This window comes from Pongo pygmaeus, chromosome 13, assembly GCF_028885625.2.
Source record: "Pongo pygmaeus isolate AG05252 chromosome 13, NHGRI_mPonPyg2-v2.0_pri, whole genome shotgun sequence".
NCBI classification, from domain to species: Eukaryota; Metazoa; Chordata; class Mammalia; order Primates; family Hominidae; genus Pongo; species Pongo pygmaeus.
The window spans coordinates 57,498,115-57,525,850 of NC_072386.2; the positions used below are offsets into that span (position 1 = coordinate 57,498,115).

At 41.0% G+C, this 27,736-nt stretch overlaps 1 pseudogene; it reads right to left on the minus strand.

Moving 5' to 3' along the window:
- Positions 1–151: 151 nt before the first annotated feature.
- Positions 152–26,248, minus strand: LOC129043473 (large ribosomal subunit protein uL11-like; annotated as a pseudogene).
- Between the last annotated feature and the right edge of the window lie 1,488 nt (positions 26,249–27,736).

The window sequence follows — 27,736 nt, forward strand, 5'->3', positions numbered from 1 at the left end:
AGATCCAAGAGAAATTAGTAGGGATTGAGAAGCTGTGACTTTAGTCTTTCAAATTGAACATGGCTTGAATAAACAGAAGAAGAGCTTGGGAACTGAAGGAACGACTTTATAAAAACCAGGTATTACTTAAAAAACAATGTTAGCTCTCCAGTCAACTGATTTTCTTAAGGGAGAGAGGCCTCCGCTCACCCCCAAGCTCTCTAGCACCGCACACATCCAGCAGGGCGTTACACACGCTCAGTCTTTTTTGTAAGTGTGCAAGTGAAGAGCCATCAAACTTCACAAGGCGACATGCTTGCCTCTGGGGAGAAGACGCTGCTTCTCCACATTTCACAGCGAAGCACACCTGCAGATTCCTGAACTTGATGGCTCCTGACTGTTTAGGGAATAGGCAAAGGGCAGCCGGAAGATATGTGAAGGCAGGAAACCTCATTTTGAATCTCAGCCCCTTTGCCAGCTCACTGGGTGGCAGTAAGCAAACTCTTTCCTCCTCCTGGGCCTTGTTTTTTCATCTGTAGAGTAGGGCATTTGGATGCAGTAGATATTTTCTAAAATCCACCACCACCACCACCCCGCCCCAAATGTCTACTCTTCTATGAAAAGGAGAATTGTTTCCATGGTGATAAGGGATGAGATATCAGAGGCAGGAGGACTCCTGCATTTAAAAAGTGCTCGTGGGCCAGGCGCACTGGCTCAGGCTTATAATCCTCACACTTTGGGAGGCCGAGACAGGTAGATCACTTGACCCCAGGAGTTCTGGGCAATACAGTGAAATGCTGTTTTCACCAAAAAAAAAAAAAAAAAAAAAAAAAAAAAAAATCAGCTGGGCGCGATGGCGCACACCTGTAGTCCCAGCTACTCTGGAGGCTAAGTTAGGAGGATCACCTGACCCCTGGAGGTCGAGGCTGCAGTGAGTGGAGATTGAGCCACTGTGTTCTAGTCCAGGCGACAGAGTGTGACCCTGTCTCAAAAATAAATAAATAAATAGTGCCCTCGACCGGGTGCGGTGGCTCACACCTATAATCCCAGCACTTTGTGAGGCCAAGATGGGTGGATCACTTGAGGCCAGGAGTTCAACACCAGCCTGGCCAACGTGGTGAAACCCCATGTCTACTAAAAAATACAAAAAAATTCGCTGGGCGTGGTGATGTGCACCTGTAATCCCAGCTACTCGGGAGGCTGAGGCAGGAGAATCCTTGAACCCGGGAAGTGGAGGTTGCAGTGAGCCAAGATCATGCCACTGCACTTTGGCCTGGGCGACAGAGCACGACTCTGTCTTAGAAAAAAAAAAAAAGTGCTCTCCATCCCCAGAATTCCCAGCCTTCACCTCTCCTTTATTTCTACCTCTTTGCATTTAGTCAGTAAACATTGATAGGCCCTCAAGAGTAAGCAAAACGAATCAATCAAAAGTATGGCAGATTCTGAATTTTTAGTGGATTTATACTTGAAATTTCATTTTTAGTTTAGCCATTTTATTGACATACAATTCACATGCCATACAATTTACTCCTAAAATGTATAATTCAATGGTTTTGAATATATTCCCAAAGTCATGCAACCATCACCACTAATTCCAGAATATTGACATCCCAGTAAGAAACCCCATACCCATTAGTCACTCCCCATTCCTCCCTATTCCCAGCCTCTGGCTACCACTAATTTACTTTCTGTCTCTATGGATTTGATGATTCTGGACGTTGCATATAACTAGGAACATAACAACATGCTACTAGCTTCTTTCACTTAACATAATAGTTGCAAGGCTCATGCATGCTGTAGTATGTTTCAGTACTTTCTTCCTCCCCCCACCCATTATACCATTTATTGATGATAGAATTATACTGGAAAACTGTCACAAAAGAACAATCTTTGAATAGAACCGTTTACTAAGTGAAACATTTCTTGATATATAACATGCGAAAGATTGTCAAACATGTCAGCATAGAAGCCCTTGGATTTATATAAAGACTCTCGGCTGGGCGCTTATGCCTATAATCCCATCATTTGGGGAGCCCAAAGCAGGAGGATAGCTTGAGCCCAGGAATTTGATTGAGACCAGCCTGGGCAATAAAGTGAGACCTCATCTCTATTTTTTAAAAAGTAACGATTAAGAAAATTAAAATACTCTCAGCAGTAATTTTCTCAAGTTCCAATCGATATCATATCAAGCAATTGGGGTGTGTGTGTGCGCGCGCGTGCACGCGAATACCTGTATCTGGGAACAATGAACCATATTTTAGCTGGGCTTCTTGGAATAGATTTGCTCACACTGAGATATATGAAAGAAAAGAATTATTTTTAGTCAATGGATAAGCCCTTAGCTACAAATGAAAGCAACAAATAGCTTCTAAATATAGAATGGTCTATTCAACACTTTTTTTTTTTTAATAAAGTTTGTGATTGGTCCTTGGTGCCTTGATTTATTTCTTCTCATTTTCAAGAAAAGATGGAGACTGGTACTGAAGACCTTGGGGGCAGACACCTTATTGAGGCCACTTTAACCAGTCAGTGCATTGTTTGGTCCTTGTTGAAAGTTCTTGCCATGGATTTAAAAATGAACTTTTAAGAGTTTTAAAGTCCTAAGTTGCAACCAACTGTTTTGTGGTGGATGAACTTTTTAGAGATGGTGGTCTAGAATTTCATGTATATTTTCCAGCATTGCTCCAAATCCATTTTGAAGCATTTTGCTCAAGCTTGAAAGAACCAGAATTGGTTTTTGTTCCTTTTTTCTCAACTTTTATCTACACAAGATGTCTGAAGACTCAGTGAATCAGAAAGTTTTGGCTGTCTCACTCTCAGTATAGCTTTGGAGGAAGAAAGTCGTTCAGTAACTGCTGGAGTACAGAAAGTAGTTTGTAACTTTGACCTCTCTTTTTGTACAGTCATATGTTGTAATCTTTCCATTTCCAATAATAGAGCTTTCTGAAGGTTCCCCTGTTGCTTTCCAATTTTCAGATTTTAAGAGGGCCTCATCTGTGCAAGTCCAGGGTATTGAAGCTCCGTAGGAGGGAGAAAATCAGGGTATGGAAAAACTTCACTTGGCTCCTCTGTGAAAGATTCTACAACATTTTCTGTTGTTTCTGGCTTTAAGTTTAGGTCCATCCTTTAAATATAATTGAATAAAATATCCTTTGCCTTTTTGTTTTCTGATAAATCACCTTCATATGTTAAATTTCCTTCCACACTGCTGTTTCCATATTTCAGTTTCCACTTTGGAGCAAACAAAAGTTTCACTTGTTGTTTTCTGTAGTTAAACATGAATTAATATGGGGCTCATTTTCATCCTTAAAAAAGTCTTCATCAGCATAGGGCCAGCAGAGACCTAATGGCATCTGCAGTCCAGTGTAAGAACCAACTTGCTCATCAACTGAAGCACTAGTTAATGAGTGGTTCAGAGTGAAGAGCCTTATGGAGTTACCAGTTACATTAAAGCCAGTTTCCATTACAGATTTTTTGAAATTCCTATTATCTATGGGATCTCTTTCAGTAAGAGGATAACTCCATAATTGACATGTCACTTGTTTATTATTCTTGTTAATTCTGCTTCATGAGAGGTGTTTGACACATGTAGGTTACTGCCACAGTTGTCACTATTTTTTCTCCCCATTTTGTTGTAGCTGCTTGAAGGAGTTAAAAATATGCTACTGTAGCATGTTGACCATTTTGAGTTAAAGGCGCTTAAAAAACAGCAGGTGCAAGAAGATCACTCTACCCTTCCTTCTGTTTCTTAAAAGCAGCAGATAAAATTCCCATGCAAAAGATGTTCTCTCTCTACCAGAAGGAAATATTATCATCATCAAGGAGGGGAAGAGTCTGAGGGAAATATTACAAACAAACTTGTTAGACTAATCCTTATCCTCTTCCCCACTTCTTCACCAATTAACTAGCAAGCCCCTTTTCCTTGTCACATTTTCATAATGTACTTCTCTTAGTCTAAATCAGTATATACATGTTCATCTCTAATTGCATCTTTGGGTCTTCATTTCCTTGTAAAGTCTCCTACACAACACAAAACTTGTATTAAACAAATTCGTGTGCGTTTCTCCTATTGATCTATGTCAATTTAATTCTCAGTCTTAGCCAAAAGTCCCCAAAAGGGTACAGGTAAAAAATGTCTCCCCTTCGTGCCCCTCAGAGCTTTTCCTGTTTTTAAGGTGTCTCAAGCCCACATGTCCTTTCCAGAGTCCTCTTCCCTGGCCCCTGCTTCAAGTACAAGGCAAATGATTTAGCAGGAGCCCCCTCTGCAAGGATGGCAGTTGGTAGCAGCCTTGTCGGCGGTGGAGGATCTTCAAGGTCTGGGGGCTGGCAATAGTGGAACTGTGGCAGCAGGAATTGGGCCCAGGGATGCCAGCTTCATCTGGGGCTGTGGCTCCTGGGGCTTCAGTACATCTTTCCTTTTTATTGCTGGACAATATTCTATTGTATGGATGTACCACATTTTGTTTATCCATTCATCCTTTGATGGACATTGGGGTTGTTCCACTTTGGGCTATTATTAGTAATGCTGCTATGAATATTCAAGTGCATGTTTTTGAATAAACATGTTTTCCTCTTTCTTAGGTATATATCTAGGAATGGAATTTCTTGGTCATATGATAACTCTGCGTTTAACTTTTTTTTTTTTTGAGACAGAGTCTCGCTCTGTCGCCCAGGTTGGAGTGCAGTGGTGTGATCTTGGCTCACTGCAAGCTCCGCCTCCCGGGTTCATGCCATTCTCCTGCTTCAGCCTCCCAAGTAGCTGGGACTACAGGTGCCTGCCACCACGCCTGGCTAATTTTTTTTTATTTTTAGTAGAGACAGGGTTCCACTGTGCTAGCCAGGATGGTCTTGATCTCCTGACCTTGTGATCCACCCTCCTCAGCCTCCCAAAGTGCTGGGATTAAAGGTGTGAGCCACCTCGCCCAGCCAACTCTATGTTCAACTTTTTGAGGAACTACCAAACTGTTTTCCAAAGTGGCTATACACTTTTAGATTCCTGTTAACAATGTATAAGGGTCCTAATTTCTCCAAATCTTTGCCAACAGTTGTTGTTATCCTCTTTTTGATTATAGATATCCTAGTGGCTATGAAGTAGTATCTCACTGTGGCTTTAATTTGCTTTTCTCTAAGACTAATTATGTTGAGAATTCGTATTGGCCATTTGTATATTTTCTTTGGAGAAATGTCCGTTCATATCTTTTGTCTATTGTTAAATTAGGTTATGTGTCTTTTTATTGTTGAATTGTAAGAAGTCTTTATTCATATCTGATAAGTGATGCTAGTCTTTATCTGATATATGATTTTAAATATTTTCTTCCATTCTGTCAGTTGTGTTTTCACTTTTTTGATTAATTTCTTTTGAAACACAAATGTTTTTAACTTGATAGTCATGTATTTTTACAATATCATGTAAGCTAACACATTTCTCAGACAATAAAAGTACTACATCCCATTATAACAAAAAAGCTTTAAAAATATATTTTTAAAAGGATAAAGGAAAAATAACAATTACTTATGGCTCCATCACATAGATATAGCCACTGTTAAGATTACAGCAAATTTCCTACAGCAAATTTTTAAACACACATTATTTATTTGATATCACGCCCAAGGAAAACATGTGGCCTTGTACTCTACACGTGGGTCACAAGGAGGACTATCCTACTGACAGCATGCCCATCTTTAGAACCTTTTCCTCTCCCTCCTTTCTCATCAAATCTACTTTGTCTTGTGTCCATTGTCTCAGAATTCAGTTAAGCTAATCTAGTATTAATACTGAACATGACCATGTGTTATACAAGCTTTGCAGTTAAAGAGCATCTGCCCTGGTTCTGAGTTTCACCCCATCAGCCCATTTCTGTAGTAGACCTTCGTGTGGTGCAATTAGTTATCTGCTAAATACTTGGAATTGTGTGCAAATACCAATAGCCAACTCTTGAGTCTCCCCGAGCCTCAAGTTTCTTGCCTGTAAAATGGCAGTAATACCTACCTGTGCCTCTTTCATTAAGTTGCAGTAAGGATCAAACCTCACAGAGTAAGTTGGATCAGAATGAGCCTTGGATATGCTGCAGGTAGAAATCTCGTGCCCTGAGTTTCCCGTCAGGGCCTAAGAGGGTATATGGCAGCAAGGAAGCAAGTCAGGAGGGAGCAAGGAAGACACCCCAGCGAGAGATCCCCGAAGTCATACCAGACCTTTGGGACGGATGGAACTGGAGTGGTCCCTAGAAGTAATTTTCTTCTTTATACTCTTGTGTGTGTGGATGTGTGTGGGGGGGGTTAATACAGGGTCTCACTCTGTCGCCCAGGCTGGAGTTCAGTGGCACAATCACGGCTCACTGCACCCTTGACCTCCCAGGCTCAATTGATCCTCCTACCTCTGCTTCCCAAGTAGCTGGGACCACAGGCACACGCCACCACGCCTGGCTAATTTTTTGTATTTTTTGTCAAGACAGGTTTTGCCATGTTTCCCAGGCTGATCTCAAACTTCTGAGCTCAAGGAATCTGCCCACCTCAGCCTTCCAATTTATACTCTCCTTAATTTCATTTAAAAAATGGTTATATACTACAGTTATAATTAAGGGTTTTTTGAAAGTTTTTGTCCTTCTCAAATATTTTACAGAGCTGTGAGAGAAGGATTCTTGAACATTAAAGGGAAGTCATGGTGGCAAGAGTGTAAGTGTGAGTGTGTGTAGAGTCACATGAATACCTGAGCACCAATGAGTCTCCCTCAGAGAAAAGGTGAACTGGGGAGGGTATGCACGGTGGGACAGCTGGATTTGCTACCTGCAGATCCTTTCCAACGCCAACCCCGGAGGCTTGAGATTTACTAAGGAAAGCTGCGTGTTCCCTCACCCTTGCCCACGGTCATACTGCCCTTAAGGAGTCTTCTTTCTTTTTCTTTTTTTCTTTTTTTGAGTCTAAATGTTGAAGGAAAAGACCTCATTTATCACAACCTGCATATGATAGCCCCACACTTCTGGTTCCTGGAAACAACTGTTTGAAAGAAAAGGAAAAGACACATTGGTTCATTTGCTTTAGTTATTTTAAAAATCAAGTTACAGTTCAGTTTGCATTAAGCTGGAACCCTGGATGAATACATTTTCTCTGTGGCTGATGGACATAATTCTAGTTCAGGAAATTGAGCTAAGAGTAATCTTCATTCATAATTATAATTATTATATCATTGTTACTATTACAAAATATTTATAGAGCATTCAGAATGTGTAGGGCATTTTACTAGGATCCTAAATAGAGGGATTATGTGTACAAACCTGTCCCTGCAGATCCACTTTATTTCGAACATTTATTTATTTATTTACCAAATATTTATTGAAGGCCTGCTGTGCTGAAAGTGCTGGGTTAGGCTTCACAAAGGACAAAAATATGAATAATCCCAAGAAACTACCTGTCCTTTAAAGGGAGATGATACATGTACAAAAATAACTGTAATGCTATTAGACTTTGGCTTGAGAGACATGTAAAATGTTGTTATAACTAAAACAAGAATATAATTTTATTTTATTTTATTTATTTATTTATTTATTTATTTATTTATTTTGAGATGGAGTCTTGCTCTGTTGCCCAGGCTGGAATGCAGTGGCATGATCTCAGCTCACTGCAACCTCCGCCTCTCAAGTTCAAGCAATTCTTCCACCTCAGCCTCCCGAGTAGCTGGCACATGCAGGCATATGTGCCACCATGCCCGGCTAATTTTTGTATTTTTAGTAGGGATGGGATTTCATCCTGTTGGCCAGGCTGGTCCGGAACTCCTGGCCTCAAGTGATCTGCTCGCCTCAGCCTCCTAGAGTACTGAGATTACAGGCATGAGCCATTGCACTTGGCCAAGAATATAATTTTAATAATCAATAATTCTTATTGAGAGCTTACTTCCATGCTTGGCACTGTAGTAAGTGTGTTCTCTGAACCAATTTACTTCTCCTGTAAGGTAGTCATGATTATTATCTACAGTTTGCAGACAAGAAGAAGGGGGCTCACAGAGGTTCAAATAGCTGCAAGAAGCCACAGTGCCAAGTGGTGGAGGCAGAATTTGAACCCAGGTTGCTGGAGGCCAGAGCCAGAAGTCCACCCTGACCCCTTCTAGCTGGGACAGTGTATGCATTGCAGTGTGTGTGTGTGTGTGTGTGTGTGTGTTTAATTATGCTAGTGATGATAACTTTACACTGAGTCACTGTCACTGAAGCTTTTCTTCCTCAGCAAGGAAACCCTGACCTGGTGACCTTTTGATCTTAACCTCATAGCACCATTCTCTAACCCAGCAGGTTTCAAACAACTGAGCTGTCATTTGAGCCTCAGAGCCTTTTCATCAAACAAACTTTAATGGGAGATAAAAATGAAGGTTTTTCTGAACGAAGCTGAATGGGGCTGGGGTGGGGTGGAGGGAGTCTTCCAAGGGAGGCAGGGCATTGCGGGGAGGAAAAGAGACTGTTCCACATGATTATCACAGCTGAAGCCAAATACACTGATGTCAATAAAACCTCATGACCTGATGAAGTTTTAGAGTTAGTTATATTCAATGCTCCTTGATATATGAAGTGCAGCTGCCTTCAATCATGATTTTTTTTTTAATGTTGAAGATAGCATGCTTACCTAGTGGTCCTCAAAACTTCGTCAGGAAGGTGGGTAAAGTCAAAAGTTGAGCACCAAAACCAGCCAATCTGAAGAAACTGAGTTGGAGGCATGATGGCTCTCTGCTCTTGGGATCTGGTTACTTAAGGGTCTTTTAATGAAGGCTGTATTTGAATGAGACCTGGTATCTCTAACATAGTCCCGAATTTCAACAAAGAACGGTTAAGTCAACTTTTTTCTTCTAGCCATGATTGTAGAGTCTGACAAAGGACAGCCAGAGGAGGGGAGGAGAATGCTGAAAGAGAAGGAGGCAGAAACTCATACTCTGGGGACAATGACTTTAGTGCAGGAGGACCTTCTCCGAAATTCTGCTTTGATATTTGGAGCCAAGGCAATTACTTATAGGATTTTTCCAAAGCTTTATTGTCTGCTGTCATTCCTGTATTTCTTTAGGAAACACACAGAATTCTAGAAAGTTATTATCTAAACAAGTAAGTTCACCTAGTTACTTTGCACTCACTGTCTTAGGTTAGCCTTATATTTGCTCACTTATTTAACAAATGCATGTGTTCAATATTTGTTCATGGTCTATGTACTTTAGGAGGACTTGCCCCTTCTGTGTTGTCTGTGTTTTATGTATCTAAGAGAGCGGGTCTATTTAACTTTCAGTACACTGCCCAGCTAATTTGCACTATTTTTATTGTGCCAGTTATTATTTTGAAAAACTGGAATTTAAATTCCAACAAAAGGGACTGTTTGAGGTGGTGTGACATATAGTAACGGGGCAGGATGCTATACAGCCAGTATAGATCCACTTCTGAGAAGGCTTCTTGGCTCTTCTAAGGAGACTCAGCAACTCACATGGTTGTTGGCAAAAGGTTTGTCATGTGGATTGCTCCATAGTGCTGCCCATGACGTGGCACCTGGTTTCCCCCAGAGCAAGTGGGGAGAGAGAGAGTTAGAATGACCAAGATGGTAGTGCAGTGCCTTTTATAATCTAATCTCAGAAGTGATATACCATTGCTTCTGCTATATTCTATCATCACACAGACCAAACCAGGTACAAAAGGGACTATTTGAGGTAGCGTGACACAGTAACGGGAGAATTCTATATAGCCAGTATAAATGCTAAGAATCTTGTACTCTATCGGTACACATGAAATAATTCTAAGAGGAAAAATCAGATATGAAGTAGGATATGAACTGATAACAATTATACAAAAAATGAATGCTTGTAAACTACCAAGGATCAGTGAAGATCTTTAAAGATCCAAAATGATAGAATTGGGCTTGAGCCCAATAAATTCTTTATATTCAAAAGTTTATGAAAACTTAAAATGTATTGCTGGGTGCGGTGGCTCATGCCTGTAATCCCAGCACTTTGGAAGGTCAAGGCAGGCGGATCACGAGGTCAGGACTTCGAGACCAACCTGGCTAACATAGTGAAACCCCATCTCTACTAAAAATACAAAAATTAGTGGGGCATGGTGATGCGCAGCTGTAATCCCAGCTACTCAGGAGGCTGAGGCAGGAGAATCACTTGAACCTGGGAGGTGGAAGTTGTGGTGAGCCGAGATCGCACCATTGCACTCCAGCCTGGGCAACAAAGCAAGACTCCATCTCAAAAGAAAAAAAAATGTATGTAAACTATTAGTATTTATTGCTACATAAATTACTGGCCAGGCACGGTGGCTCATGCCTGTAATCCCAGCACTTTGGGAGGCTGAGGTGGGCAGATCACCTGAGGTCAGGAGTTCAAGACCAGCCTGGCCAACATGGTAAAACCCTGTCTCTACTAAAATACAAAAATTAGCCAGGCGTGGTGGTGTGTACCTGTAATCCCAGCTACGTGGGAGGCTGAGGCAGGAGAATTGCTTGAGCCTGGGAGGTGGAGGTTGCAGTGAGCCAAGATCACCCCACTGCACTCCAGTCTGGGTGACAGAGCTAGACTCCATCTCGAAAAAAAAAAAAGAGCAAATTACCCCAAAACTAGCAGCATGAGACTATGAATGTTCATCATTTCACATAGTTCCTGAGAACCATCCAGTGAGCTGCTTCACTGGATGGTTCTGGCTCACAGTCTCTGATAAGGTTGCAATCAGAATGTCACTGGGGGGCTTCTGTCATTTGAAACCTTGACCAGGCCTGGTGGATCCACTTCTAAGAAGGCTTCTTGGCTCTTCTAAGGAGGCTCAGCAACTCACATGGTTGTTGGCAAAAGTTCACATGGGACATATGAACTGTCCCATGACATGGCAGCTGGTTTTCTCCAGAGCAAGTGGGGATAGAGAGAAAGACAAAAAGAATGACCAAGATGGTAGCTGCAATGTCTTTTATAACCGAATCTCAGAAGTGACATACCATCACTTCTGCCATATTCTATGGTCGCACAAACCAACCCTGGTACAATATGGGAAGGGACTGTACAAGGATGTGAATATTCAGAGACAGGGAGGCCGGCTACCAGGCCACAGCTGTTTTTTTCTTTTTTCTTTTTTTTTGAGACGGGGTTTCGTTCTTGTTGCCCAGGCTGGAGTGCAATGGCACGATCTCAGCTCACTGCAACCTGCACCTCCTGAGTTCAAGTGATTCTCCTGCCTCAGCCTCCGGAGTAGCTGGGATTACAGGTAAGGGTCACCACACCTGGCTAATTTTGTATTTTTAGTAGAGACGGGATTTCTCCATGTTGGTCAGGCTGGTCTTGAACTCCCGACCTCTGGTGATCCACCCGCCTTGGCCTCCCAAAGTGCTGGGATTACAGGCATATGCCAACACACCTGGCCACCACAACTATTAATAACAATAAGTTTTTTTTCTCAAAAGCATGTTTTGGTTATTAAATATATATTTCAAATATATGTTTAAATGCATATTTCAAAATATTTAATCTTAATTAAACTTTTCAAATAATAATAAATAATGATATTTACTTAGTACTTTCTATATGCCAATCACTATGTTAAGCATGTGATGTGAAACTGTCTCTCACAGACAGCCTCACAGTTGTCCAGGCAACCCTCAACAGCTCTAAAGGATGCATTTATTAGTTGCCTCATTTTACAGAAAGGAAACTTGAAGCACAGAGAGGTTTAAGTAACCTGCCCAAGGACACACATCTAGTAAGTAAATCAGCATATAAACCCAGAGCTATCCACGTAAGCACCGACAGCATGGCGAAGCTATACTGATTCTCTCTAGTCAGTTTTGTGAAATAAATCTCTAACTATCGATGCTTTACAAGTTAAGTACTATCATTCTATTTAAGCAGTTAAGGATTTCCCTATAGTCACAGAGTAAATAAACTAAGACTCAAAACTGGAAGTTAGGTTTGTGGAGTTCTGTCACAATTATGATGACAATAATCACTCTGTCTTTTCTCCTACTACTCTCCTCTTCCCTGTCTCCTCTCCAGCCACGTTGCCTCCTGGCTGTTCCTGGAACACTCCAGGTACGTTCCTTGCATTAGTCTGTTTTCACGCTGTTGATAAAGACATACCCAAGATTGGGTAATTTACAAAAGAAAGAGGTTCAATAGACTTACAGTTCCATGTAGCTGGGGAGGCCTCAAAATCATGGCGGAAGGCAAGGAGAAGCAAGTCACGTCTTACTTGGATGGCACCAGGCAAAGAGAGAGCTTGTGTAGGGAAACTCCCGTTTTTAAAACCATCAGATCTTGTGAGACTTATTCACTATCACAAGAACAGCATGGGAAAGACCCACCCCCATGATTTAATTACCCCCCACTGGGTTCCTTCCATGAAATGTGGGAATTGTAGGAGTTACAATTCAAGATGAGATTTGGGTGGGGACACAGCCAAATCATATCACTCCTGCTTTAGGTGATTTGTGTTTGATGTTCCCCTTTTCTTGCACCAAATCAGCATGCTCCTTCTTTCTCTCCTGTCCACAAACGTCACCTCCCCAGAAAGGCTCACTATCACTATGCTATTTAAAATTGCACTCCAGGCCGGGCACAGTGGCTCACACCTGTAATCCCAGCACTTTGGGGGGCCGAGGAGGGTGGGTCATGAGGTCAAGAGATTGAGAGCATCCTGGGCAACATGGTGAAATCCCGTCTCTACTAAAAAATACAAAAATTAGCTGGGCGTGGTGATGCACACCTGTAGTCCCAGCTACTCGGGAGGCTGAGGCAGGAGAATTACTTGAACCCGGGAGGCAGAGGTTGCAGTGAGCTGAGATCGTGCCACTGCATACCAGCCTGGTGACAGAGCAAGACTCTGTCTCAAAAAAAAAAAAAAAAATGCACTCCAGGAGTGGGCACGGTGGTTTACACGCGTAAATCCAGCACTTTGGGAGGCCGAGGCAGGAGGATTACTTGAGCCCAAGAGCTCAAGACCAGCCTGGAAAACATGGCAAGACCACATCTGTACAAAAAGTTTAAAAATTAGATGGGGCATGGTAACACATGCCTGTGGTCCTAGGTGCTTGGGAGACTGAGGCAGGAGGATCCCTTGAACCCAAGAGTTTGAGGCTGCAGTGAGCCATGGTTGTACCACTGCACTCCAGCCTAAGCAACAGAATGAGACCCTGTCTCAAAAAAAAAAAAAAGCCACTTTAGCCCTTCACATAGTCTCATCTTCATTCTCCTCTTCTTTTCTTATAGCACTTATTGCCATCTATATTCTAATTAATTCATTTATTATGTTTATATTTGTTTTCCTATGTCAGAATATAAGCTCCACAAGAGCAAGAATTTTGTTCTGTTTACTCATAGTCCCTGGCACTTACCACACTGTCTGGCATATAATATGTGTTCAAGAATAAATATGTGTTGAATGAGCAATGAAGTAAACATAGGGGGCTTAAAGTATTTTTGCCAATATCAGAGTTGCTCAGTTGAAACTTTAATTGTCAATTTATTTTCCAGCCATCTCTTTTTAAATTTGATAATTATCTAAAGATTTTGTCCAAATAGATCTTTCTGGAGATAATTTTTTAAATGAACATTTTATGTTCACTGCTATGTTTGTGTATTGTTGTTATTATTATTATTATTATTAGTTTGAGACAAGGTCTTGCTCTGTTCTCAGGCTGGAGTGCAGTAGCACAATCATGGCTCACTGCAGCTTCAACCTCCTGGGCTTAAGCAATTCTTCCACCTCAGCTCCCAACTAGCTGGGACAACAGGTGTGCACCATGTGCCTGGCTTATTTTTTTTTTTTTTTAATTTTAGTAGGGATGAGGTATCATTTTGTTGCCCAGGATGGTCTTGAACTCCTGAGCTCAAGCAATCCTCCCACCTTGGCCTCCTAAAGTACTGGGATTACAGGTGTGAACCGCTGTGCCTGGCTATTTGTTTAACCAGTGGAGATGTATTAAAAATGTCTAGAAACAACTAAAACTGTAGAAGAAGAATATGCCTTTAACTTAGAAGTTAGAAAAATCTGGTCAGGATTGAAGTATTTCCACTGCCCAAGTAATATCTTATTTCTCCATACAGTGACCCTATAAAACCTGAACAAATATTTATCTTTAACGTCAAAAAAGTCAGTTAAGCAAATGAGATTTCATAATGAATGAAATGAAAGTACTTCCTTCCTTTATTTATTCTGGATGATCTGCACTTAGTATGGTTTTGTTCCCCTAGACATAGAGGTATTGTTTAATACAAGGTCAGCGTTCAATCTGACTTTGCTAAGCTCTACCTAGAACTGTTAACCATAATCTTGGTTATTTCAAGTGCCAGTTTACTAGTAAATAGTATTGCCAATAACAGTCTCATTGATACTATTATTTTTCTTCAAACCCCACGGAGCAGATAAAAAATAGTAATAATAGCTAAGCTTTATTAAATGCCTGCTAAGTGCTGGGCATCTTACCTCTATTATCTCTAATACTTTCACTAACTCCACAACTGTAATTGTGGAGCCCAGTGAAGTCAAGCAATCTGCTAAGATCAGGGCAGAGACTCAAACCAAGACTATCTCTGTCTGATTTTCAAATCTGGACCAGTTTCGAGGTGCCACTCTCTGGCCCAAACTATCGGTCTAAGCAGAAGTCTTATCTGGTTATGTTTATTTAAGTTGCAGCAACCAAATACTGCATGACCTATACTTACACTAAAAAATTATTCATTGTTTATCTGAAATTCAAATTTGGCTGGATGCTCTGCATTTTTGTTTGCTAAATGTGGCAATTGCATGTGAAGGGACCTTGGAGATTGTTGAGTTTAGTGGTTCTTGGTGGTTATTAATTAGCCAGGGGCACTTGGCAAAATGATCAGAAAGGCCTTTCCAAAATACACATGTAGGCTCTACCCCAAACTGCATGAAGATTTCAGAGTGGAACCAGGCCTATGAATTTTGAAAAAGTTTATTCATTCATAAAATATATGTGTATTTATTGAGTAGCTTCCCCACACCAAGTACTTTTCCAGGCCTTGGAAACACAGCAAGAAACAAAACAAAAATTCTGCCTTTGGGGATTTTCCAGGTGATTCCAAAACTCCTCCCAGTTAAGAAACAATGGATCAAGCATCCTCATTTTACAGATCGAGGAAACTGAGGCCCAGCATGGTGCCATGATGACTCCAGATCACTGAGGTACTAGGTGAAGTCTCCTAATTTCTATCCCAGTACTTTTTTTTAAACTATCTCTCCACTGACCATAATTCTTGAACTTTCCTCATTATGCCCCTAATATTCCATTATCCCTAAAATTACAATATTTGGTTTGTAAAATACAGACCCAAAAGCTATGCTATTCTTAGAATAATAAACAACACTGCTTGAGATTATACATAACAGGCAGCAGTAAGAGTGAATCCTGACCCCAAATGAAAGTGGCAGTCATTATTGACACTTCACTCTTACAAGACAGTCACAGTTTACACTGTCTGTTTGCAGCATTTTTTATTACATTGACTGATTCATTCCCCCAGTAACCCTGTGAATGAGACAGGAAGGATGTTATCATAACTGCTCCTTTGCAGTTAGGTAATTGAGATTAGTTGATGTGTTCGAGTTCAAACAACTCATAAATGGCAGAAACAAGGTTCAAATCCAGATTTTGTCTCCAACTTAGAATAAGACAATCTGAGGATGAATGAAAATTTTGGCTTGTTTCTTGTCTTCTTTTCCAGCATGAATGAGCAACAAAGTGTTGAACACAAAAGTGGAAGAAACTTGCTGTTACTTGTTAGACTCTAATATCCCTGCTGGCTCCAAAGCCTTTCCTTCTCCAGAAGCTCCATCCTCCTCTCCTCTTTGAGCCACACATTCCCACCACACTGGATATTGTGAGGCTAGACCACTGATTGCAGCAAAAACCTCAGCCTCAATCAAAATGCATACACATTACCCAAGAACCACACCCCAACATGCTCCCGTATTTGTAAGGATTCATGGAGTAGATTAACCAGTTAATACTGAGTTCATGTGGAGTTAGTAGCCATGTTGACTATCTTCTCATAGAATGAATATGGACCAAAGAACAAGAAACCTAGAAATGAGAGCTTGGGAAGGTGGGGCCTATGTTGAACAGGGAAGGTGTTTACTTCTTGTCAAATTTTCACATATCCCCCAGGCAGACATATGCTTTCTTAGGGAGTGAAACACAAATTCCCCAAGAATTTTAAAGAGAAAACTGGAAAGGGCTGCTGAAGCTGTGTCTTAGACTCTTATGGGTACCAGGCTGCCTTCTGCAGTAAGAGATCACTGACAGAGGATTTGGGAAACCGAACTCTAACACACCTCCATCATTTGAGGTCTGTGCAGACATGCCTAGAATAATTTGCCCAGGTGCCACCATTAGGTACTCCAATCCACACTTCATGCTGCTGTTTTTCTAGTTATCTACCACTCCCAATAGAGCAGCTTCTCAATTATCTCTAGTGCCCTACTGATGACCCATTGATTTTAACAATGGCATTAGAACTTAGAACAAAGTCCTGTTGCCCCAGGAGCCAAGTCAATCCCAAGTAACTTGTACAGACTCCCTATACTAAACAAATATATTTGAGGTACTGATACCCAACTTACGATGAGGTTATGACATCCCAATGAACCCACTGTAAATGGAAAACATTGTGAGTTGAAAATGCACTTACATCTAACCTACCAAACATCATAGCTTAGCCTAGCCTACCTTAAATTGCTCAGAACATTTACCTTAGCCTACAGTTGGGAAGACTCATCATCACAAACCTATTTTATAATAAAGTTTTGAATTTCTCATGTAATTTATTGAATTCTGTACTGAAAGTGAAAAACAGAATGGTTATGGGGTACTTGCAGTGTGGTTTCTACTGAACACGTATGGCTTTCACACCATCGTAAATTTGAAAAACCATAAGCCAAACCATTGTAAGTTGGGAACTGTCTGTATTTGCAGGAGCAGCCTTCTAAGCTGTTCTCCGTGCCTACAGCTCCCCTCCTCAACCATCTTGTATATATCCACTGGCTGAATTTCCTAAAATTCACCATATCTTTCTTCTACATGAAAATAACTTCCAGGTCTTACTTTTTTGTCAGTTGGCTGATATAAAATTTAAAATTTCATATTAAATTACATTAAATATCATTACCATATCATATTAAATATCAATAAAGCAGAGCAGTCATCTAGTTTTTTACTGCAAGAAGACATAAAAATTAGACTTTTGCCATGATTAAACTTTATTTTTACTATGTTTAGAAAAGCAGAACAAAGTTGTAAGAAGCACAGAAGTTTGTGACTACTTGAAATCAGATAAAAATTGTTTATATAATTGAAGAGTCTTAAAATACGGAAAATATTTGAGGTTTTTGCTTTTTATTTTTTTTATAATGACGGAAATATAAGTTCAGAAAAAGGTAGTATCTCTAGCTGAAAGCCCACTGGAACACTGATTTAAAGCTTATGTTAGATTAATTTTTACTTATAAAAGGCAGTACAGTGCACAGATTAAGAGTGTGGCCTCTGCAGCCAGTGTGCCTGCATCCAAATCCTGCCTCTGCTACTCACAGGCTATATGACCTTGGAGAAGTTATGTGACCTCTGTAGACTTCAGTTTCCTCATCTGTAAAATGAGAAAAATAATAATACCTACCCCATAAGGCAGCTGTGAAGATTAAATGAGTTAATATTTACACAGTACATACTCAGCATAGGTCTGACACATAGTAAACATTTTGTAAGAGGTAATGGCGATGATGATGATGATGATGATGATGATGATGATTACTTCAAGAGGAAAGACAGGATCAAATTCAGGGTTACAAATTCAAAATCAGGTTACAAAATCAAATTCAGAGTTACAAGGCCTTCTCCAGTTTCTCCTATGTATCCTGGTTAAGCAATTTACTTTTGCAGGGCTGAATCCTCATTTGTAAAATGGCATCTATGATCATATGTAAAATAATCCTTTGATTACAACAGATCTGAAGATTTGCTTTCCTGTCTGATATTCAATTAATAAAGGTTCCAATTCTAATCTTTAGAGTCTGGTCAATAATTTTTGGAGTCAGGCGAGATTCATCCCATTGCAAGAGATGGAAAACACAAGTCAAACTGGCTAAAGACAACGGGAAACTTCTCAGCTCATGTAACTGAAAAAGTCTAGGGGAAGCTCTGACTTCAGGTTCAGCTTGATCAGAGCCTCAACCAGGGACCTCCAGACTCAGTTTCTCTACATCTCTCTCTCTCTTTTTTTTTTTTTTTTTTTTGAAACAAGTCTTGCTCTGTCACCTAGGCTGGAGTGTAGCAACATGATCTTGGCTCACTGCAACCTCCGCCTCCCAGGTTCAAGCGAGTCTCCTGCCTCAGCCTCCCGAGTAGCTGGGATTACAGGCATGCGCCACCACATCCAGCTAATTTGTATTTTTAGTAGAGATGAGGTTTCACCATGTTGGCCGGGCTGGTCTCCAGCTCCTGACCTGAAGTGATCTGCCCGCCTCGGCCTCTCAAAGTGCTGGGATTACAGGCGTGAACCACCGTGCCCAGCCTATCTCTTTACTAAGCAGTTTTTGCTTTATTCTCAGGTTCTATGTAGCTCCAGGCTCTTGTAATCATTATTACAAACAGACCCAGACAAAAGGAACATGTGAATTTCCCTCAATAACTCTGCTAAAGTTTCCTTGTACCTACAAATGGCACAAGAGATCTTTTTGTGATTATAGAAATATTCAAAAACCAGATTTTTGTGGTTACTTTGAAAATTTGCTAAAAATCATTGAATTGTATACTTTAAATGGGTGACTTTTATGGTATGCAAATTATACCTCAACAAAGCCCTTAAAAACAGTTTCCTTGTATCACTCTGGCTCTGAGGGGTTCACATGCCCATTTCTCAATGGGTCACTATCTATCACTGGGTCAGAGGAATGTGATGCTCTGATTGGCCAGGCCTGAATATCACACCCACTCCCTGAAGACAGGGATAAAGTCAGTTTCATCCAAAGCACAGTGACTGAGAGTGAGGGTGGAGGGTGGTTCCCCAGTTGAAAATCAGGTGAATGAATGCTGTTGCTTAAAGCCCAAGAACCAAAGTTGGTCTAGGACTAGTCCAGGCTTCCAGGGCCTCTCTGAACTCAAATCTGGGCCTGGATAGGCCAAACCATTGACATATTTATGTCTTATGAGGCCTAACTTTTTTTTTTTTTTTTGCATTCTCCATGGCAGATGTCAAAGCAAAGCAAAATGCAGTGAAGGTGGCATGAATCCCATGCTGGATTCTTATTCTTGGAAACACTGAGAGTAACTGTACCCAGATAAATCCAGAAAGTCCTTCTCTCTGCCTGGGTGCTGCCCAGTGCTCACTGGGACCATTGCATGTCACAGATGTGGGAGGTGTACTGTGTTACCTCTCTGTATCTCATTCAGCAAGCCACCAGACCTGTGATCCTTGAGAACAGACAAGGAACAAATTATCTACTTTTTTTTTTTTTGGTCACTTTATATCTTTTATCTTGCCTCTCCTTATCTCTCTCAAACTTGTTTGTCAATGCTTCAAAGGAGGGATGAGGTAATGTATTAGAATGAACCATGTCATTTAAATGATTTTCCAGGGCAAGGGGAGAAACAATGCTTACAGTGCTTGAGGCTCTTTTAACTTTGTTGAAGAATGGCAAAATCACAACAAAAGCAGACACATCTGGAGTGCTTCCCAGAGCAGAGGCACTGTGATGAGCACTCTACATCTCTTTTTCTTTTCATCTTCACAACATCCCTAAGAAGTGGATAATTTTTTCCACATTTTTCAGTGAGCAATGGTTCAGAGAAGTTAGGTAAGGCCACACAGCTAGCCTGAAACAGAGATGGGCCCTCTGTAGGGTGGGAACTTTTAAGCAAATAACTGCTTGTCTGCCTTTAACAAATCTGGCTGTCATCTGCAAGCCCCTTCATAGTCACCGACACGTCCTTGAAACCCCCTGGCTTCCAATGGAAGGGGAAGTAGCTGCTCTCAGCTCACAAGTGCAGAAGCAGGGAGGAGCCACTGACCTGAATCTCTAAAGCTGAAGGTGTGACTACTTGTGGTGCAAACTGGCACCCTACCTGCTGCATGTGGGCACAGACGGATTTGTTTGGCCAGCACTTTGTTGGGAGTAATTATTATTTTTAATGAACTTTAAGGCCTTTTATGGGGTATCTTCTCTTCAAATCACACCTGCTCTCTCTGTCTCCCTTTTTTAAAATAGCCCTGATAGCTTATCCCAGTTACTTCACATCTGTATGTCAGCTGTCTAGCTCTGAAAGGCCTTTGCATTTACATCTCTGAAAGAGCTAGCAGGTTGCCAAGAGTGCCTGTCCAGCCCTCTCCTCTACCCTGAGGTGTCAGAAAGTCTGAGTAGAAAGCCAGGAGAATACATTTTCTCATGTAACCAATGGGTGTTTGCCTAAGAGACTATAAACTTCCATTTCATTATGGATCAATGAGGCTTTTAGGGATGGCACCAGGAACCTTACCATTTTTGCATTCCATTGTTTCCATCTAACTTAACCCTTGCATCAGTGCTATAAAGTACACAGTTCTGTAGTTCCGATTTTATAGATGAGAAAACTAAGACTCATAGGTGTGTCATAGCTGGCCTATGATAACAGAAATCAGACCCCAAGCCCTCACTCCTAGCCACTATTCACTGCCTATGTTCTCTACACATTAGGATCATCTGGGAAGCTCCTCTAGCATTCCAATGTTTGATTTAAACCAAAACCAATTAAATCTAAATCTCTGGGGATTGAAGCTAAGGCATCAGTGCTTTTTTATTAGTGCCCCCAGATGATTCAAATGTGGTGAGAATGCTGCATTATCATACTCCCCCCTAATCCACGAGGGTATGTTCCAAGACCCCAGTGGATGCCCAAAACCATGGATTGTACTGAACCCTCTATATACTATGTTTTTTTTCCTATACATACATACCTATGATAAAGTTTCATTTATAAATTTGGTACAATAAAGGATAACAACTAGTAATATAATAAAACAATATGCTGACCTCATTACTCTTTGGGCCATTATTAAGTAAAATAAGGGTTACTTGGACGCAAGCACTGTGATGCTGCGACAGCTGACCTGATAACCAAAAGATCTACAAAGTGATTAACAGGCAGGGAGATTCTATAGTGTGACTACTCTGGACAAAAAGATGATTCACACCCCGGCAGGCAGAGCAGGATGGCTAAGATTTCATCATGCTACTCAGAACATGGACAATTTGAAATTTATGAATTGTTTATTTCTGGAATTTTCTGTTTCATATATTTGGACCTTGGATAAGGGGGGACTACTGTGTCTGAAGAGTCAGCGATACAAATTCACACATCAAATGGGTGTGTTGTTTGGGAGATGGCAGCTGCTTACATCCAATGACAGGCCAGCAGGTGACTCGGTGCCGTTGAGTGTGCATTTACACATCCATATGAATGGTACAATCACATGCAGTGATAACCGTCAACCACATGTGATTGTAGTCAGTTTTTGGAGACAGAAGACTTGGGTTTGAATCCATGCCCCCGTTAGTTGTATGACTTTGCATGTGTTATTTAACCCCTCTGAGCCTCAGTTTACCCATCTCGAGAGAGGGGAAAATATTGTGCCCCGTTTTGGAGGCTGAGTTGGCAAGGGAAGGCATGCATGCACTGGGCTCAGCACAGATTCTGGCATGTTGTAAGCCATCAATTGCTGCTAGCTATTTATTGATGGCACTTAGTACCCCAACAAAGGTGTACACCACATAATAAAGACAAATTCGAATTCTGAAAATAGTTTGTGCCCCCTCACTTCTGATCATTAAGTGCTTAGGATTACCCTCGTCACTTGAAAATTCAATTAATTTGCTTGGGTGATTTAGCATCAAGGGTGATTGTCCGAGAGGTAGCCCAATGACTGTGTTGACAAGTCTGTAAACAGGCAGTGGGGCTGGGATATGGACCAGGCGAATACAAGGGGAGTGCTAAGGGCTCTGACTGCAGGTGGTAGGGCCCAGCTGTGGGAACTGTGACCCTAAGAAAGCTTTTAGTTCATAAGAAGGGAGAGGTCCAGAGGCTGAGGAGGAGGCTCAGAACAGAATAGGTGACAGGAAACCAATTTTAGGATCTGAGGAAGAAGTTGAGAGGTTCAGAAGGATCCAAGCCTGACCCTCCTCCTCGCCCCTGGGCTTCTTGTTTGTCCTATTGCTACCTAACAACTCTATCCTCCTCTACACTCTCCATTTAGCTGAATGTTCATCCTTTATTATTTTTTTTTTTAGAGACAGGGTCTTGCTTTGTCACCCAGGCTGGAGTGCAGTGGTGTGATCATATAGCTCACTGCAGCCTCAACCTCCTGGGCTCAAACGATGCTTCCGAGTAGGGATCGAGGTGTGAGCCACTATGTCAGACCTATTTGTTCTTTTAAGCCCCACTCAAGCCTTGCCTATTCTGTGGCTCTTTCTGAACCCATCTAGATCAAAGTCAGAAATGCTTCCTCTGAGCCGCCATAGGCTTTTTGCCCGCCATTGTTGGCTGCCTTTGTATGGACATATCTTATTTTAAAGTATTTTTGAGTTTTCTGAGGATGCAGACCACATTCAATACTTCTATTCAACTCCACTTTCTCCTACCACAGAGGTTAATGTGTTTGGCTCTTACTAGATAAAAGTGCTTTATTTTTATACACATCACAGAACTCAGCAGGCAAAGAAGGCTTAAGGATTTGCTAGTCCAGGAGCGGCAAATATCCTCTTGATCCATAGGCCGAATCCTTCCAAAGTGGTCTATTTGGCCAGACCAGTCTATTTTTGTTTTCGGGTTTTTTTTGTTTTGTTTTGTTTTTAAATACAGATAGTCTCCAACCTACAATGGTTTGACTTATAATTACTCAACTTTACGATAGCGTGCAAGCCATACACATTCAGCAGAAACTATACTTCAAGTATCGTATAATCATTCTGTTTTTCACTTCCCGTCCAGTATTCAATAAATTACATGAGATATTCTACACTTCATTATACAATAGGCATTGTGTTAGATGATGTAGCCCAATTGTAGTCTAATGTAAGTGTTCTGAGCATGCGTAAGGTAGGCTAGGCTAGGCTGTGATGTTTGGTAGGTTAGGTGTATTAAATGCATTTTTTTACTTAGATGGGTTTATTGGGACACAGTAGCCCCATGGTAAGCCCAGAAGCATCTGTACCAAATTTGAATGTCTTTAGGTGGGCTGTGCCTCTCCAGTCCTCTGCAGTTTGGTCCACTGTCTAATGCCTTACCATTTTACACAATTTATCTGCCCAACCCCTTAAGGAATTTGAGTGTGATCCCTAATTTGCAGATCTTCAGCTTTCCAAATGTGTAGATCTTCCTCACAACATCTCTAATACATGGCTCCCCTGCCTATGCTTTCAGAGGCAGGGAGCTTATGAGGAAGTATGTTCCACTGGTGGAAAGCTGACTAAAATAATTCTTTCTGGATGAAAATCATAACTTAGAGTCATCTACTGAAATCAACCTGCTACATACTAACTACATTAAATCCTTTTGGTAACTTACTTTTTACTGCTAAATGCTTTCCCCATTCTTAAGTATTCCATCACAGGATGATATAAGCCTTTTTAGATATACTTTCTCATCTGTTATTTAGGCAGAGGACAGGTAACTTAGAACCACATTTGACTTTGTTCTTCAACTATGGTCATCTGAAAATGACCTTCTTGGTAAACATTCCCCTTCATTCATATAGAATAAGGGCTGCACGTGTCCACCTAGCCTTTTGTACTCACATGTGAGATTTTCAGATATCCTGGAATAATCTTACACATCTGTCTAGCTCATCAGATTATGGGTGATTTGAGAGTCTGGCATGAACCAGCATCCCAGAAGGTTGCAATTTGAGTATATGATAGACCTAAGTAGATCTTATCTCATGTTTCCCCATTAAGCCTAGACATTTTCACAGCTTTATGCTGTACAGCAGTTAGCTTGTGCCTGAATGCACAGGAATGCAACTCCGGCAATTATTTACCAGATGGAACGTGTTTTTTGTGTTTCTGTTTTAAGGGAACTCCGTTAAAGTTTTTGATTCTAGTTTTGATGCAGTGGATTGTAAACCTGTTATAACCTGCTGAGGAGGGAAAAAGCCCATATTTTTCTGTTTTCAGGAAAAGTCATTTCCATATGAAAGGCCATCTGGAGAACTGGGCATATAATAAATCACTGTTGGCACCAATTATACTTACTGGGGGGCCCAGTTATTTTCTTGCAAGCAGAGACAGGAGAATATTGGCTTCTGAAAACAATATTGCCATGAACTTCCTTGTGGGCGAGCCAAGGGTCAGGAAGATGCCAGGTGGGCATTCTGAGATGACAGACGCTGCCCTAATATGGGGAATGGAACCCCATTTGCATGTTTCTCTTCTCCTTCAGCTGTAGTCCTCACAAAAATCAAATATATTCTTATCCTATGTGACTATTCTTACATACTTTTGAAAAGTTTTGTCCCTTGCAATTTGTATGGATCCACCAATCTGAATCAAGATGCTGGTTTTCAAGTCAATGCCATTTAGCAGCTGAATCACCTGCAGTGAGTCATCTAACTCCCTTAGCCCTTCCTTCCCCATTTGGAAAATGTGGCTAATGAAAATGACCTAACATGGCTAAATGCCTGATACATTTATGTGGAGATGTCTGTAGGAAGAATGAGCAGTGAAGAACTCTGGTGACTTCAAGCCCCCGTCCCCTGCATTTAGGCCCCCAGGGCTGCCTGGTTCTTGTAGATCAACGAGCAACTCCAGTGTTCTTCCATTAAATCCCCATTTTCTTTAGTTGAGTTGGAATTGGCTTTATGTTACTTGCAGTTACAAGAGTTTTGACTAATAGCTTATGCATCTATAAACATTGGTAACCAGGAAGAACACACAGCAGCATGGAAAAGGAATTTTGATGAATTTTACAAAGAGCGTGATACAAAATTGTGACTGATATGTATTGCAGTTATTTGCAAAAATCATGCCTATGCAAGACAAGTGAAAGATAAATATTTTAAAAATCTATGGGCGGCTGTAATCCCAGCTACTCAGGAGGCTGAGGCATGAGAATTGCTTGAACCCAGGAGGCGGCGGTTGCAGTGAGCCAAGATTGCACCACTGTGCCCCAGCCTGGACCACAAAGCGAAACTCTCAAAAAAAAAAAAAAAAGTAATGTATGTTTAGCGTGGTAGAGTTATGGTTGATTTGTCTTCTTCATATAGTGGGGTCAAAAACTTAGCAAACTACATTTGGTTGTGCAAAGTAAATGTGGCTTCACTTGTTTTCTACAACTGATCAAATCTTACTCATTGGTTCCACATCCACATTCATCACTAACTGTATTTTAGACTCTGTGGTTATGAAAGAAGTTTTAGTGTAAAGAGTTTGGTTTTGTTTTTAAAGGTGAGTGGCTACTGTTTTTCTGCCCTCCTTTCTAGATGGTTTCTTGGTATATTGGGGTGGCAGTGTTGTGAGAAAGTGAGTTTTAGGAGTGAGCAGGAGAAAGTGGGCTTTAGATTTGTATACACTGGTCCTTATGCTGTGATTAGATTTGGTATCGACATTTTTAGTGATGTCTCTGGATACCTGGTTGACTTGTACTACTGACATCTGTGCATGGGGAAACTGGCTTTTTCAAGGAGGCACAAAGGCACTCATACAGACCCTATGTCTAATAAACATGCCGTGTTTTCATTTTTAGTTGTCAAATGATCCTCTATTGAAATTTTTTCCTTCATAGTTCATAGCTAGCTGGATATTTACTTGAACCACTGTTGATTTGATGTCATCTATGATGTCAGGAGGCTGGCGCCCATCAACATTGCAGCTCATAGACTGGGCAGTCTCCAGGATCTCTTTAAGGGTCCCAGAGAGTTCTGTGACTAAGGATTGGTGCTGCATCTGTCATGCAATCTTGACAGTGTCATGATAAATGCCATTTCCACTGTACTTGATTTTTTTTTGCTTCTTTCTGTCTCTGGTTCCTTGAGGGCTTTGATGCTCACAGCAGAGGCAGAAAGTACCACCTCAATCTGAGCCTGTCTGTTCTGAATGGTCAGTTTCATTGTAATCCTTTGACTCTTCTGGTGACCTGTGGCCTTGGGAATGTCATCACCAACTTATTTTGGAGACAGGTCCAGAGGGTTGATCTTAAGGGCTAGGGCAGACATGGTACCCAGTTTTTCACCAGGGCACCTGGCAGGTATATGACTGATCTCATTGGGGTTGAACTTGGGCAGCATGGCAGAGGTGGTTAGATGAACCCAGATGTAGCATGACTGAAGAAAGGTGCACTTTGGCTTCCTCCAAGCCAAGAGGCCCATGCTGTTGGTTTTCCTTTCTGTGTTACATATTGGCATGGGCCACTTGGTGCGGGTCCCTTTTGCTGAGTTTTAAGTGAGGAGCAGAACACAGTCTTTTTCTTCTTTTGGGATTCTTTTCTTTCAATGTATCTACTACTGTGATATCAGCCCTGAATGGAGAAGCCAAGATACATAAAACTCACTTTTCCCCTTCAATCTCTATCTTTTCTTCCCCTGGCATTCCCTTGGTTTGGAAAGGAAAAACACCCCATCTTTTCTGTGCAGTAGGGACACCTCTTACATCAAAGGTCATTTCTCTCTACCAATAGCTTTAGAATTCAGGTTCATTGTTCTAGCCCTTGGTATTTTAATGGAAGTGATAGGAATCTAGAAAATCCTTTTCTTTATCTCCAACCTCTGAATTTTAAAGACAGTTATTCTAGGAACTCAAATTTGGAAATCAAAAGCTAGATCTTTTTTTTTTCTTTTCTATTTGCATTCCTGCTATAACAATCTCAAACCTCCCTGAGTCATAAGAATTACCTTAGGCTAACTAGGGGAAAAGTCATTCACAAAACATAAAAGAGAAAAATACATTTAAAATATATTATCCTTATTACATTCTTTCAGACTTTCCATAATGTCCTTTATTTTATCGCCTGTCACCCAAACTCTGTGTCAAGCCCTGCCCAAATTGCCAACTGGGGTAATGACAGTAATGATTGTTTATTGGCTACTTAGTATCAGACAAATGTGCTTTTAAACTTTACCATAACCTTGTAGATGTTCATATCCCCATTGAACAGATGAGAAGTGGGAGCTTAGGAAAGGAGACTTGCGTGAAGTAGCAGAGCTAATTTCGGGGAGACAAATAGTTTAGAAAACTCATTTGTGTCTTGTTTGCTTTTTCTCACTTTGGCTCAGAAGTCATTCATTCATTCAAATGCTGCAACTTTAAAACTTTAAAACACAGCTAGAAAAACATCCATTAAATAATATGGATGCTTAACACACTGCTCAATAAATGGCAACCAATATTATTTATTAATATTTCTACTGATGACCAGGAAGATAAATATGTTAGTGTGCAGAGAACAGAGTCCATCATGGCCAAAATCTTAGTACAGTTTGATATTTCAACAGCTGGGCAGGAAAGAAGGTAAAGTGCTTTGGGAAGACAGGAGATCCTGGGTGAGATGGAAACAGGGGGTTTGGTTTCCCCTTTTCTTTTGGATAGGAATCCAGAACACCTGGTTTTTTGTTTTTTTTTTTTTTTGAGATGGAGTCTTTTGTTCCGTTGCCCAGGCTGGAGTTCAGTGGCGTGATCTTGGCCCACTGCAACATCTGCCTCCCAGGTTCAAGCGATTCTCCTGCCTCAGCCTCTTGAATAGCTGGGATTACAGGCATACACCACCATGCTTGGCTAAT